This window comes from Penaeus chinensis, chromosome 14 (assembly GCF_019202785.1).
Source record: "Penaeus chinensis breed Huanghai No. 1 chromosome 14, ASM1920278v2, whole genome shotgun sequence".
Lineage (NCBI taxonomy): Eukaryota > Metazoa > Arthropoda > Malacostraca > Decapoda > Penaeidae > Penaeus > Penaeus chinensis.
In genome coordinates this window covers 18,051,754-18,064,253 of record NC_061832.1, presented here as the reverse complement: position 1 = coordinate 18,064,253, position 12,500 = coordinate 18,051,754, and the positions used below count along the sequence as shown (strand labels likewise).

Below are 12,500 nucleotides of genomic sequence, written 5' to 3'. Positions count from 1 at the left end.
CCAACAACAACACAATAGAAAAAAAATGCTGATATAAACCGCGTATCCTACGATTCTTCTCCCGTGTGGCCCTCCCCGCGGCGCATTGTGACTGTGCGGTAATGGCGGGCGATGGGCGGCCTTCGTTTCACGCCCGCGTCCACCTCCTCCCCCGCCCCCCTCCGCCCTCGTTCCTATCACTCCTCATTTCGTCGCCGTCGCTACATCACCTGTGGGCTGGCCGCTCAATCGTGTCAGTCCCCTAATCCACCAGGAACCCATCTCGTGTCTCTCTCTCCCGCCATCCACCTCTCCTAGTCCTCCTCGCTGTCTCCGTATCCACCGTCCGCCTCCCTAGCCGCGCGCAGCAAAGGCCTGGGCCTCCCGAGAGGAAGCGTCGCAGGAAACCGCAATGCTGGCCGCGTTACATATGCTCGTCATTATGATGATGGTGTGACTAATGCACATGCTGTCGAGTGTCGCAATGGAGGCGGGGTTTTCATACTTTTTTATCTCTCCCTCCCCTTCCTTCCTTCCTTTATGCTTTGCCTCAACTCCTTTTTTCTCTTCTCTCTCGCTCCGTCTCCAGGTTCTTTCTAACATAGAAACATAGACATACAAAATACATACAAAGACAAACACACATATACTCCCCTTCTTCCCCCTCCTACCCCGCCTCAGAAACCCGGCCGTGCCACGCAGTAGCCCCCCCCCCCCCACCCCCCCGCAAGGTGGTGTATGAGAGCGACGAGCAATTTGTCGGGGTCGTGCGGGAGGTGGCCGCCCCTTCACCTCCTGGGAAGGAAGGGGGGGCGAGGCAGGGATCGCACAGGATACGCGTCCGCCGCCGCCGCGGTTTCATCCGGTTCTTCGAGAAGCTGAGGAGCTTGCCGGGAGACCCGTATGAATAACTAATTTTATCACCGTCATCATGTTTCGGATTTATTGTTGGGCCGATGTGGCGGCGAAGCCCTGCTTAGCCCCTCCAGTTCTCCCTCGCATTCACCCTTCCTGTCACAATGCTAATCAGACACGCATAAACCAACGAAAGCCTGACACTCATAGGTCTATACAAGTATACTTGTACTTATAAAGACCTTGTGCACATGCATATACTTACACATATACAAACAATTCAATCTCTCACTCCTACTCCGCTCTTGATACCTCCCTCACTCACTCCCTGATACCCTGGCTCCCTCCTGACATCCTCCATATGCCCTAGCTCCCTCCTGATACCCTCCCGCCTCCCTCCCTCTGTCGCTCCAGTAAGGCATCTCCCGAGGCCGGCCGTGAAGGAGCCGGGGTAACCTTCCTCGGTGTGGACACGGCCTAGAGTCAACACTTCTCTCACGCTTAAACACTTCACACTCACATCCGCCATGTCACCCTACGTCACCACGCCACACCCTCACCCGGCTCCTGCTACACCTGCGCCACAATTGCCCTGGCTCTAATGACAGTAATTATAATGCCACCGCTAACAGCTGTCATTAAGCTACTAATCACCGGTGTCAGACGGCTGGCAACAATCTACTTGAAATCGGACGACGGAGAATTAGCAAACAAAATAGTTAGCACCGAGCCAACGCCCTCACAAACACATGTACACACACACACACACACACACACACACACACACACACACACACACACACACACACACACACACACACACACACACACACACAAAAGCACGTACAAAAAAAAAATGCACAGCGCTGTATAAAATGACTTAAAATTTTGCGGTTTCCGGAGCCCGCTCTCGCTCTGCAATTTCCTCGAGACTTCGCCTCGCTGGAAATTGCTCCCGCAGACGATAAACACGAAATCGCCCCGAATCGAGGTGGCATCGGGGACGGGAAGGACTGCAGCCCCTCCCCCTTCCCGTCCTCCTCCTCCTGCATCTCCTCCCCCTTCCCGTCCTCCTCCTCCTGCATCTCCTCCCCCCTTCTTTTCCTTCTTCTTTCCTTCTTCTTCTCCTTCTCCCTCTTCTCCTCTTAAGCGCGAAAGACAAGAAAGTTTACAAACCGCGATTAACATAAAAATGAAATAAGAGAAAAATAACTATAAACACAACCCGTTCTCTTCTCCCAAATAGGCCTCCAAAATTCACTCCCCCTCCCACTCTCTCTCCCTCTCCCTCTCTCCTCTTCTCTCTCTCTCTTATCACATTTCTGTCAATACGCCGCCCAAACACCTCCTGACCTACCCACGCCCATCCAGCCCCTCGTCTTATCACGTCACGCCCACATCCTCCAACGATATAACACACTGGGGGAGGCAAAAAAAAAAAAAAAAAGTTAACCACAGCAATAACACACTCCTCGCAACAAAAGCGAACAAACACACAATTCGATAGACACACAAGACCTCCCCAAGAAACACAGAGAGAAAGAAAGAAAGAAAGACAGTAAGCAAAGAGCAGAGAAACACCTAGGTAACATCAGGCGAAGGTCCCGCCGTATAGCACCCTCCCCCCGGCCCTTTTTGCACTCAACCCCCCCCACCGAGCGCAGTTTCCACACCATCGTTTACAAGGAACAGTTACGCACATATTAAAAAAAAAAAAAAGGAAAAAAGTTGTGATTATTTCTTCTTTCCGAGGGTAAGATTCAACAGAAACTCGAAGCGTTTCATCTAAAGGAATATATTCTATTTTTACAATGCGCATAAAAATATGCCCTCTTTTGAGTGTATGCATATATGTTAATGTTTACATATGAATCTACTGATCTTTGCCTCTATCCCTCTATCTCTATCTATATAACTATCTATAAAACTACTTTATATATATATATATATATATATATATATAGAGAGAGAGAGAGAGAGAGAGAGAGAAGAGAGAGAGAAAAAAAAAAAGAGAGAGAGAGAGAGAGAGAGAGAGAGAGAGAGAGAGAGAGAGAGAGAGAGAGAGAGAGAGAGAGAGAGAGAGAGAGAGAGAGAGAGAGAGAAAGAGAAGAGAAAGAGAAGAGAAGAGAGAGAGAGAGAGAGAGAGAGAGAGAGAGAGAGAGAGAGAGAGAGAGAGAGAGAGAGAGAGAGACATATACATATATATATAGATATGTTTATACATATATACATATATACATACATACATACATACATACATACATACATACATACATACATACATACGTACATATATATATATATATATATATATACACACACACACACATATATATATATCTTTATTTACACATATAACCTCCTTTTCCATTCAGCCTCAAGAGGTTACTAGGTAATAGTCGATTTCACTTTTAGACTGCGTATAAATGCGTCCAAGCTGACACAATAGCACCCTCATTATGGTACTTTCGGAGGTTGCTCCCTTGCTACGTTAATTGCTTATTTGCCCGGGATTCCTCGGATAATAACAGGAAGATAATAAAGATAATAATTCCTGGTGTACTCAAACCCCATCAAACAACTATATTGACTTGTATGCATTTATATCGATCCGCCCATTAAACAACCGGATTTCTTCACTCCTCTTTCTTTCGTAAAAAAGTTACTTCCTAACAACTCTTTCTCACATTTTACCGATCTAATCACTCTAATCATCTTTCCCTCTCGACAAAAAAATATCAACGCCGGATACAGGAAAATATACTGCATATGGATATATGCGAACCTCAACCAAATAGATGCATCAAAATACGATACAATACCAATGGGCAAAAAAAACAAACAGATTCAGAGTTTTTTCTCCACAGTTTTCAAGTCACTGCACAATTCACTTGCACCTCGACGGTTTCGTTTTTTTTCTGAAACTACCTTTTTATTCGGTAAAAATAAGATTCAGAAGACAATACAACTGTTCAGTCTAGTTACTAAGTCACCTTTCGAGCGAGATGACAAAACACACTCCAATGCTTGAGTGCCACAACACACGGTGGCACCGTCACTAATTCAAGTCAGTCTTCGGTACTTTGACTCTGTGTCAGTCCGTCATCACTCGATATGAACACCAAACACTCGTAGCATATAGTGCAAAAAAATAAAGATTCAAAATCACAAAGCGCGTATTGGCGAGCCTGTTCAGCACTCGCACTCACTCGGAACGAATTCAAGCGGAATGAAACGAGTTATCAGCGAGTCCTGGGAGACGTACGTGCACCACTACCGACGGTGGCGGCGCCGTGAAAACGAGTGGCTCGCAGGCACAATGGGAGGCGGAGTCTCGTGTGCGAGGGCGGGGGGAGGGAAGGTGGGAGGGAGTGGAGAAGGGGAAGGGGAGGGTGGCATGCGTGAATCCCCGGGGTGTATGTGAGGGAGAGACGGTAGTGGGTAAACTTCACGCCAGCCGCCACCGTTCCCCCTTCTGGCCTTCCCACCCCTTCCCGGGGCCCTCCTCCCGCCCGCTGCTTACCCGTCACCAAACATTCAATACGGCCCACTCGGAGGCCCGACGCGATAGCCAAGCGGTGAACAGTACCCGGTGTCAACACCAGCGCCTGAAACAAAGGTATGGCGAGCGTAGGCCAAGTGAAAGAGGTCCTCTCTGAGGTCAACTCTCCCCCAACCCCCACTGAGCCCAAAGCTCCGCCCAATTACCTTCCGCCCGGTGACCTCGGCTGGTCATCACCTTACTCCGCCGCCCCAGCCTCTCGCAAGGAAACCAATGCAACTAGAAAAGCGAGCCCATGCACGCACCCTATTCAAAGCTTTTGATTGTGGGAGTCAGCCTGACGCACCGCCATTTAAACACCTACGTATTTTAAGAGTCAATTTATCTCCCCTCTCCGCAAAGGCAATCAATCTGTCCCAGTTATTAGCGGGGAAAGTAGCGGGTCTTGGAGGACGCTGGCCCTGGCACTCGCTATGACTGCAGGTCGCGTGTTGGCCCTACATGGCGAGACCTTCACGCGGCCCAGCCACGGCCCGATCACCCTTGAATGGCCCATTGATCACGGCGTACCCTGTTGGCACCCACGTCCCCGAAATCGAACTGGCAGAGAACAATCATCCAAATGCCATTATGGACACAATCACCACACGAATTAACAATATTCATTCAATCAAATTCAATATTTCTGTTCCAAAAAGCTAACATCTGCTAATCGCAATCGCAACTGCGACTGCACTGCACAATGCACGCCGCTACTTCAAGGAACAGTGAAAGCAACATCTGTGTTACTCAATGCATTGATCTAACAGCCTATTCCTATTGGGAGGCAGAGAGCACAACGCGCCGAGAATACAGGTCATGATTCCTACTTTAGTAACCAAGGAAACGTGCATTACAAGGCATGCGAACTCAGGCGAAAACAACGATACATCTTTTCGTTTTCATTCGAAAAATAAGAGTAGGAACCAGTATAAATAGATTAAAGAACACGACGGGAAACCGAATTCACACTAGAGCATAACGATAATACCGATAACACGAAGTAGCGACACAACAAACATACCTATACACCATCGACCAGTCATGGCACCAGCAAGACGACGACGACAACAACAACAACAACAACAACTAGAACAAGCATAGTAATAACACAAAACAGTAACCTCGTACTCCAACCTACTTCAGCGCCCCCCGCCCCCCGCCCTAACCCCCCAAGGCAGCCGGATACCGGACGCGTTGGTATCATCTGCACACGATCATACATATTCACACGCCCATAAAAGGAATAAAGTTCGGAGTGACCTACGCGGGCGGCCTTCCGGTCCAAGGTGCGCTCGACTTTTACTTTCGAGTGCCAAGCAGATCACAAAAGCGTATGCGGGGGAAAAATAAAGTAAAATATACAATTACAGTAAATATAATAAATTACAAACCGTTTTCTGTTCGGACAGATGGAGTGCAAAACACACTAAAAATATAAAATATAAAAAAAACATAAAAAATACAAACCCCCATTAAACTGCAATTCGCATTTGAAAACACAAACTAAACATAACGTATTTATCTCTATGTCTACCTATACATGAAATGAAATGATCATCTTCAATTTACCGAGGCTAGACCACAGCTGGGGCCGATCAAGAGAAAAGAAGGAGAAAAGGAGGTTGTAAGAAGTGCGGGGTGGGGGGAAGGGAGAGGGAGGGAGAGGTAGGAGGAGGGAAAAAAAAAAGAAGAAAGAAAAGGAGAAAGAAAATAAAGAAGGAGAAGAGGAAGAAGGAGCCGGGGGCGGGCTCAACCCCACTTCACCTCGCAAAGTGTGTACCCATTGCAACACCCCCCCCCCATACCCAAACCCCTCTCGCATTTCAACCTTTTCCCCGAGAAAACAAACAAAAAAGCAAACATTCAAATGCCTGCTCCCTCCAGAAAACATACGTCTCTCACTCTCTTTCTCTTTCTTTCTATCTTTCTCTTTCTCTTTCTCTTTCTCTCTCTCATACATCCATCTCTCTAGCTTTCCCTCATTTGCTTTCTATGTTCGCTCTTTCGTTTCTCCCTCTCTCCCTCATGTCCACCATCCCCCCCCCCCCCCTCCCTCGCACGGCGGACTCCCTCGTCACGCGCGGCTGCCTTTCATCCAAGTCCGAAAGTCCCCAAAGTAAAAAGGTATTCATTTTTTTTCTTTTTTCTGTCATGGCTGAAAATGCTGCGCCTCTCCGCGAATTCCGAGGGAAAGTGGCTCTGGCACGGGCTCTCCTGGCCGTAACCCCCACCCCCTACCCCGATCCCCCACTACCCATGCCCCCCCCCCATCCCTTGGACCAGCTGCGACTTGAGATTAAACTTTTCTAGGTTTTGAAAAAAACTTTTGTCTTTGGACTTGTTCCTTCTTGTCGCTGGGGCGGACACAAAGCCGATTGGGGAGTGAGAGGACGAGGGAGAGGGCAGAAAAAGAAGGGAGGGCGAGAGAGGGAGAGAGGGAGAGAAGGAGAGGGAGAGAGAGAGAGAGAGAGAGAGAGAGAGAGAGAGAGAGAGAGAGAGAGAGAGAGAGAGAGAGAGAGAGAGAGAGAGAGAGAGAGAGAGAGAGGAGAGAGGGAGGGAGGGAGGGAGGGAGGGAGGGAGGGAGGGAGGGAGGGAGGGAGGGAGGGAGGGAGGGAGGGAGGGAGGGAGGGAGGAAGGAGGGAGGGAGGGAAGGAGGGGAAAGAGAAAAGAGATAAAGGAGAGGGACAGAGGGAGGGAGATAAGCCGAGAGAGAAAAGAAAATGGGGAAAGGGTAGGTGGGAGAGAGAGGGAAGGAGGGAGAGGAAGAGAAAGAGGAAGGAGAGGAAGGGGCCCTCCCCCTTCCTCACCTCCTCCTCAGAGAAGGGAAGGAGGAGCGAGAGGGAAATTGGGAGAGAATCGATACCAACTACAAACAAATGACACACTGAAGACGGAACTGATTAATTCCAGATTCCCATGAATAACTTATGCTCCGAAATGTTCCGGCCGTCCTGGGGGAAGAGAGGGGAGGGAGGGGAGGGGGAGGGGGAGGGGAAGGAAGAGGAGGAGGAGTAGGGACAAGAGCAGGAGGTGGGGTAGGGGGAAGAGGAGGTGGAGAGGCCGTGAGAAGGGGAGGAGGATAGGTATGGGTAAGAGGGGGCGGGAGGGGACGTGAGGCGAGGGGAGGAGGGGCAGGAGGCAACAGCTGACTCCTGAGGGGGCATTAGCATTCACACCGCAGGAACAAAAGAGGGGCAAGGTCGTCTCAACACCTCGCCCGCGCCCCGGAGATCATTCACGCCCATGCCCGCTTCATTACGCTAATGAGGCCGCCCCTTTAACGACGCTCTACGACCATTACAGAACAGCGTCCCTCAAGAGTCCGCAAAAGCCTCGGCGGGAGCGAAGGAGAGGGAGAAGGACCAGTGAGGTGTGGGGGGGGGGGAGGAGGAGGAGGAGGAGGAGGAGGAGGAGGAGGAGGAGGAGGAGGAGGAGGAGGAGGAGGAGGAGGAGGAGGAGGAGGACGACGACGACGAGGAGGAGGAGGAAGAAGAGTAAAATGAAGAAGAGGAGGAGGAGAAGGGGAAGAAGGAGGGAAGATAGAGGAGATGGGGAAGAAGAGGAACTGAGAGAGAAGTTAACACAGAAAATGATCTGTAATTACGAGGGTAACGAGAGGAGGCCATGGAAGGGGGGAGGAGGAAGGGGGGGGGGGGGACAACTAGCGGGCGCAAACATACAGAAATACCCGGGAGGTTTTACGTTCACCGAGGGCCAACGCTACCTTCGCCTACCTCCGCTGATTAGAATTTCGGGCCTAATCAATTTCGTCAAACCGAACAAGCGGGGATTTCGGGCTCGTGTCCCCAAGGCTCAAGCTAATCAAGAAAAAAAGAAAAGAAAAGGGAGGAGAAAAAACTCATGACAAAACACAGAAAAGCAAAACATCTAAACCACAAAAAACTAAACAAATAAACTAGGAGAGAGAAAAACATAACCAAATTTACAGAGGGTAATCGCGGACGTTTAGAAGAACAGCAAACATACCACCAAGTTTGAGATCTGCAAAGGACTTGAGCAAAGCTTCGCCAGGGCCCTCGTCCCCCCGAGCGAAAATGCGTCCACTGTTGTCTTCACTCCAAGGACAAGCTGGGATTAATTGCTCAGCTAACGCGCCCTTGGCCATCAAGACGTCCCTCCTCTCTCTCTCTCTCTTTCTCCTTCTCCTTCTTCTCCTCTTTTTCTCTCTTTCTCTTTCTTTCTCTCACTCTTACTCTCACTCTCTCTCTCACTCTTCCTCCTTGCTTCTTTACCTCTCTCCCCATCCCTCCTTCCTTCTCCCCTCTTTCTACCTTCTTAAACTCCTCCCCCCTCTTCCTCCCCGTCCTCCTTTTCTTTCCCTCTCCCTCTCCCTCTCTCCTCCGCGAACATCTCTCATGGATATTGGTCTCTGGCTCGACGGAGGAGCCGCCTCCCCGCACACAAGATTCCCTCGTCTGGTTCTCCTCTCGCCTCGATCAACACAAACACAACACCGGCCCAAACAGGCTAAGCCTTTCTCTTCCTGTAAACTGGTCAAGATAAGGGGGGAAAAATACAAGAAAATTAATACTAACCCAAGACAAAGAACACAATTCAAGAAAAAAAACTAATCCCGGTCGACGCCCCTAACCCTTCTACACCTTTCCCCGGCGATAAGGGCTCGACAAGACTCGACATCTGTCATAACCTACGCGGTCGAATAACCCCGTGAAAACTAACGAGCTCAAGCTACGACGGAAAAAAGGACGAGAGATACTATCACCGCGCGATGCCAAACACGCTACGGCACGAGGGAGGGAAAGGGGAGGGGGGGGAGAGTGAAGGAGGATGGAGAGAGTTTGGGGAGAGGGGACCGATGGGAGGGAGGGAGAAGGAGAGGGAGAAGGAGAGCGAGAGCGAGAGCGAGAGCGAGAGCGAGAGAGAGAGAGGGGGGGGGGGGAGGAGGAAGGGAGGGAGGGAAGAAGGAAGGAAGGAAGGAGGGAGGAGGGAGGGAGGGAGGGAGGGAGGGAGGGAGGAAGGGAGGGAGGAAGAGAGGGAGGGAGGGAGGAAGGGAGGGAGGGAGGGAGGGAGGGAAGGAGGGAGGAGGAGGGAGGGAGGGAGGGAGGGAGGGAGGAAAGGAGGGGGTGAGGCAGGAAGAATACGAGAGGGGGAGGAAAAGAGACAGGAAAAATAAGAGAGACAGAGAGAGACAGAGAGAGAGAGAGGGAGAGAGGAAGAATCAGAGAGGGAGAAGCGAAGGAGGAAGAAAAAACCTAATGGCTACACATGCTGACCTCAGGTTTTATGAATGAACCCGCCCCAAAAGGCGATGGAATCCCGAGGGAGGAACAAGCATCGGCCTTTACTCTCCGATCCTTCACGCTCCGACAGCGGCCGCTCGTGTTCCGCCGTCGGGGCCCGACTAATGGCTCTCAGATAAGAGCTCGACCACCCACCTCAAAAAGGAACTAAGCCCACCTCGGAATCCCACGGGAACTCGACTGCGATCAACGGAAAAGCGAAAAGAACAGAAAGAGAGAGACAGATAGACAAAAGAAAAGAAAAAACAACCAGCGCGCCTTACGATGCATATTACTATTCCGCCCTGACCTCCTTTCGGCTCCGGCACGAGAGAGAAAGGTCGGGCAGCGGCGGGCAGGGCATCGGGCACGAGGGGAGACTCCGTAAGATCAGCCGCTCGCAGCCGACGCCGAGGACCCGCAGCGCCCCCGCACAATACGCCTTCGACTGTACGACAGCGGCGACTCACTTACCTTCCGCGAGGAACAAGGGGACGAGATCGCACCGACTTAATGGATACATACCTGTAAAGAGAAGAAAACATGTTAATTCCATGCGAAAAAAATATATATATATATAAATTCACAATACAACATTCGAGTTGAACGCGGTGGCGCCAGAAACCCGTGAGACCCCCCCCCCCCTCCTTCCCTCCCGAACCACCGTCGGGACAGCCAGGGAGTGTCCACGCCCATCTCCCGCCCACGGCGCCCTTATTCTATCTGTAAACAAGCATCCCAGCCTTGACACACTAAATTACGGTCCAACACTTTTCAAAAACTCCCCAATGCTATTTAACTTGCGAAAAAGAGGAGTCATTACCCCATTAGCCAACAACATCTGGCCATGAGAAGAGTTTTCGTGAACGCGACTGGAATGTCACTGCAAACGAGCCTCGCTAATAAGGTTATGGCGTAACGCCCTCGCCCTCCACCAGCCGTCGACAACTCCGAGTCACGAATAACCAGGTCCCACTGGCGGTAATTGAAAAAAAAACAACGTCTGTGTCAGCCTAATTATTTAATCAGCTCGGGAGATTGCCAGCGAGACCTGCAACATAATGGTGCGCTTACTAAACGGTGTAATCGTTGGCTGAGGTAATTCCAATCATTTCTAGAAATCGAATTAATGGCGTAACGGTTAACCCTTCGCTTGCAAAATATCCATTACGAAAGGGCAATCATCGGAATTAGTTCACCTGCACACTTGGTATAATAAATATAGAAATAAAAATGATAATGACAATAATAAAAATAACAACAACAACAAGAACAACAATAATAATAAACAATAAATAATAAAAATAAAATAAAAGAATAACAATCATATTAATAAATAATAATAATAATAATAATAATTTTTAAAAAATAATAAAAACAACAATAATAATTACAATAATAATAATACAAATAATACAAATAATAATAATAATAATAATAATAATAATAATAATAATAATAACAATAATAACACTAATTTTAATAATAATAATAATAATTTTAATAATAATAATAACAATAATAATAACAATAATAATAATAATAATAATAATAATAATAATAATAATAATAATAATAATGACAATAATAATAATGATAATAATAACAATAATAATGGACCAAATGGCCTATCAAATAAAATACTTGAACTACAAAAATAAAAAGTCAAAACCACAAAACAAAACAAGAAACGCACAAACTACCACCAGACTCCGCCCCTCCCTCTCCCCACTGCTCATTAGAACCCAATTCGCCAGCATACAAAAAAAAATCTAGTCCGCCAGATCTCGTAAAACATCAGGACACGCAAAGTAATACAAAGCGCAACACATAATAAATACACACATATAAAAAGGGGAGAGAGACGCGGTGGCAGCGACGTCCCCACCAACCACCGCCCTCTCGCCTAGCACGCTCCTTGGGATCGGTCTCTCCTGCAGCGTAGAAATCGCCGACTCGGCCGCCGCTTCACTTTCCCGGGTCTGGCGCCCTACGCCTCGCCATTTGGCCCAGTGGCTGGGGTCGAGGGGGGGGGGGGGGAGGAAGAGAGAAAGAGGGAGGAAGGGAGGAAAAGAGGGGGGAGGGAGGGGCGGGGAGAGGGGGGAGGGAGGGGCGGGGTGAGGGGAGAGGGGAGAGGGGAGAGGGGAGAGGGGGGGGAGAGAGAGAGAGAGAGAGAGAGAGAGAGAGAGAGAGAGAGAGAGAGAGAGAGAGAGAGAGAGAGAGAGAGAGAGAGAGAGAGAGAGAGAGAGAGAGACGTAAATAAATAGACATGATCAAAGCAAAACCTTCTCTGGCAGAAAATTAACATGAAAAGTGGAAAAAAAATAAAGAAAAGAGAAGAAGCAGAAGAACGGGGGTGAGAACTATATGAAGTAGAGAGACGAGGAGGAGGGGGAAAAGAGGAAAGGTAAGACCGAACAGAAGAACCAAAGCAGGGAGAACGAGAGGCGAGATCAAAGCAGGGAGGAAGAGTCGGAGAAACAGGAGAAGGAAAGGGAAGCACAGGTGACGGCGCGGAGGAGCATGGCGCCCGCTGTGCCCAGGGCGGTTCCCACGAGGACGGCGGCGTGGGAGCCCTGCGGCGCCCGTCCCTCGCCGCGTCCGCAGTCGCACGCGGCTGCAATACGCGGCGCCGCAACCACGTATGCAAACCCCGCGCGGATGCCAGATCACCGCCGCTGTCACCGCGCCGCGCCTCCGCACGCCGGTCGCCCGCGGGGAGACGGACACCCACCGATGCTACATGTCTACCTATTACACACTTACAAAGATTCCTTTATGCATATATACTTACAAGATGCATATAATCTAAACACACGTTCATGTTTATCTAAACATGTAAATATGTAAGTTCATATATT

General features: G+C 49.3%; 1 protein-coding gene across 11 annotated transcripts in view; it reads right to left on the bottom strand.

Moving 5' to 3' along the window:
* The window catches only part of LOC125032449 (flippase kinase 1-like), a 150,738-nt gene that overhangs the window by 78,083 nt on the left and 60,155 nt on the right, over positions 1-12,500 (bottom strand). For 2 of the 11 annotated variants that reach the window (XM_047623584.1, XM_047623586.1), the window contains exon 1: positions 4,100-4,182. The exons of 6 other annotated variants lie outside the window; for them this stretch is intronic. The gene's annotated coding sequence lies outside the window, so the exon portion shown is untranslated. Of the gene's footprint in view, positions 1-4,043; positions 4,183-12,500 lie in introns of those variants that run through there. 3 more of the 11 variants (XM_047623582.1, XM_047623585.1, XM_047623583.1) reach the window with 2 other exon arrangements.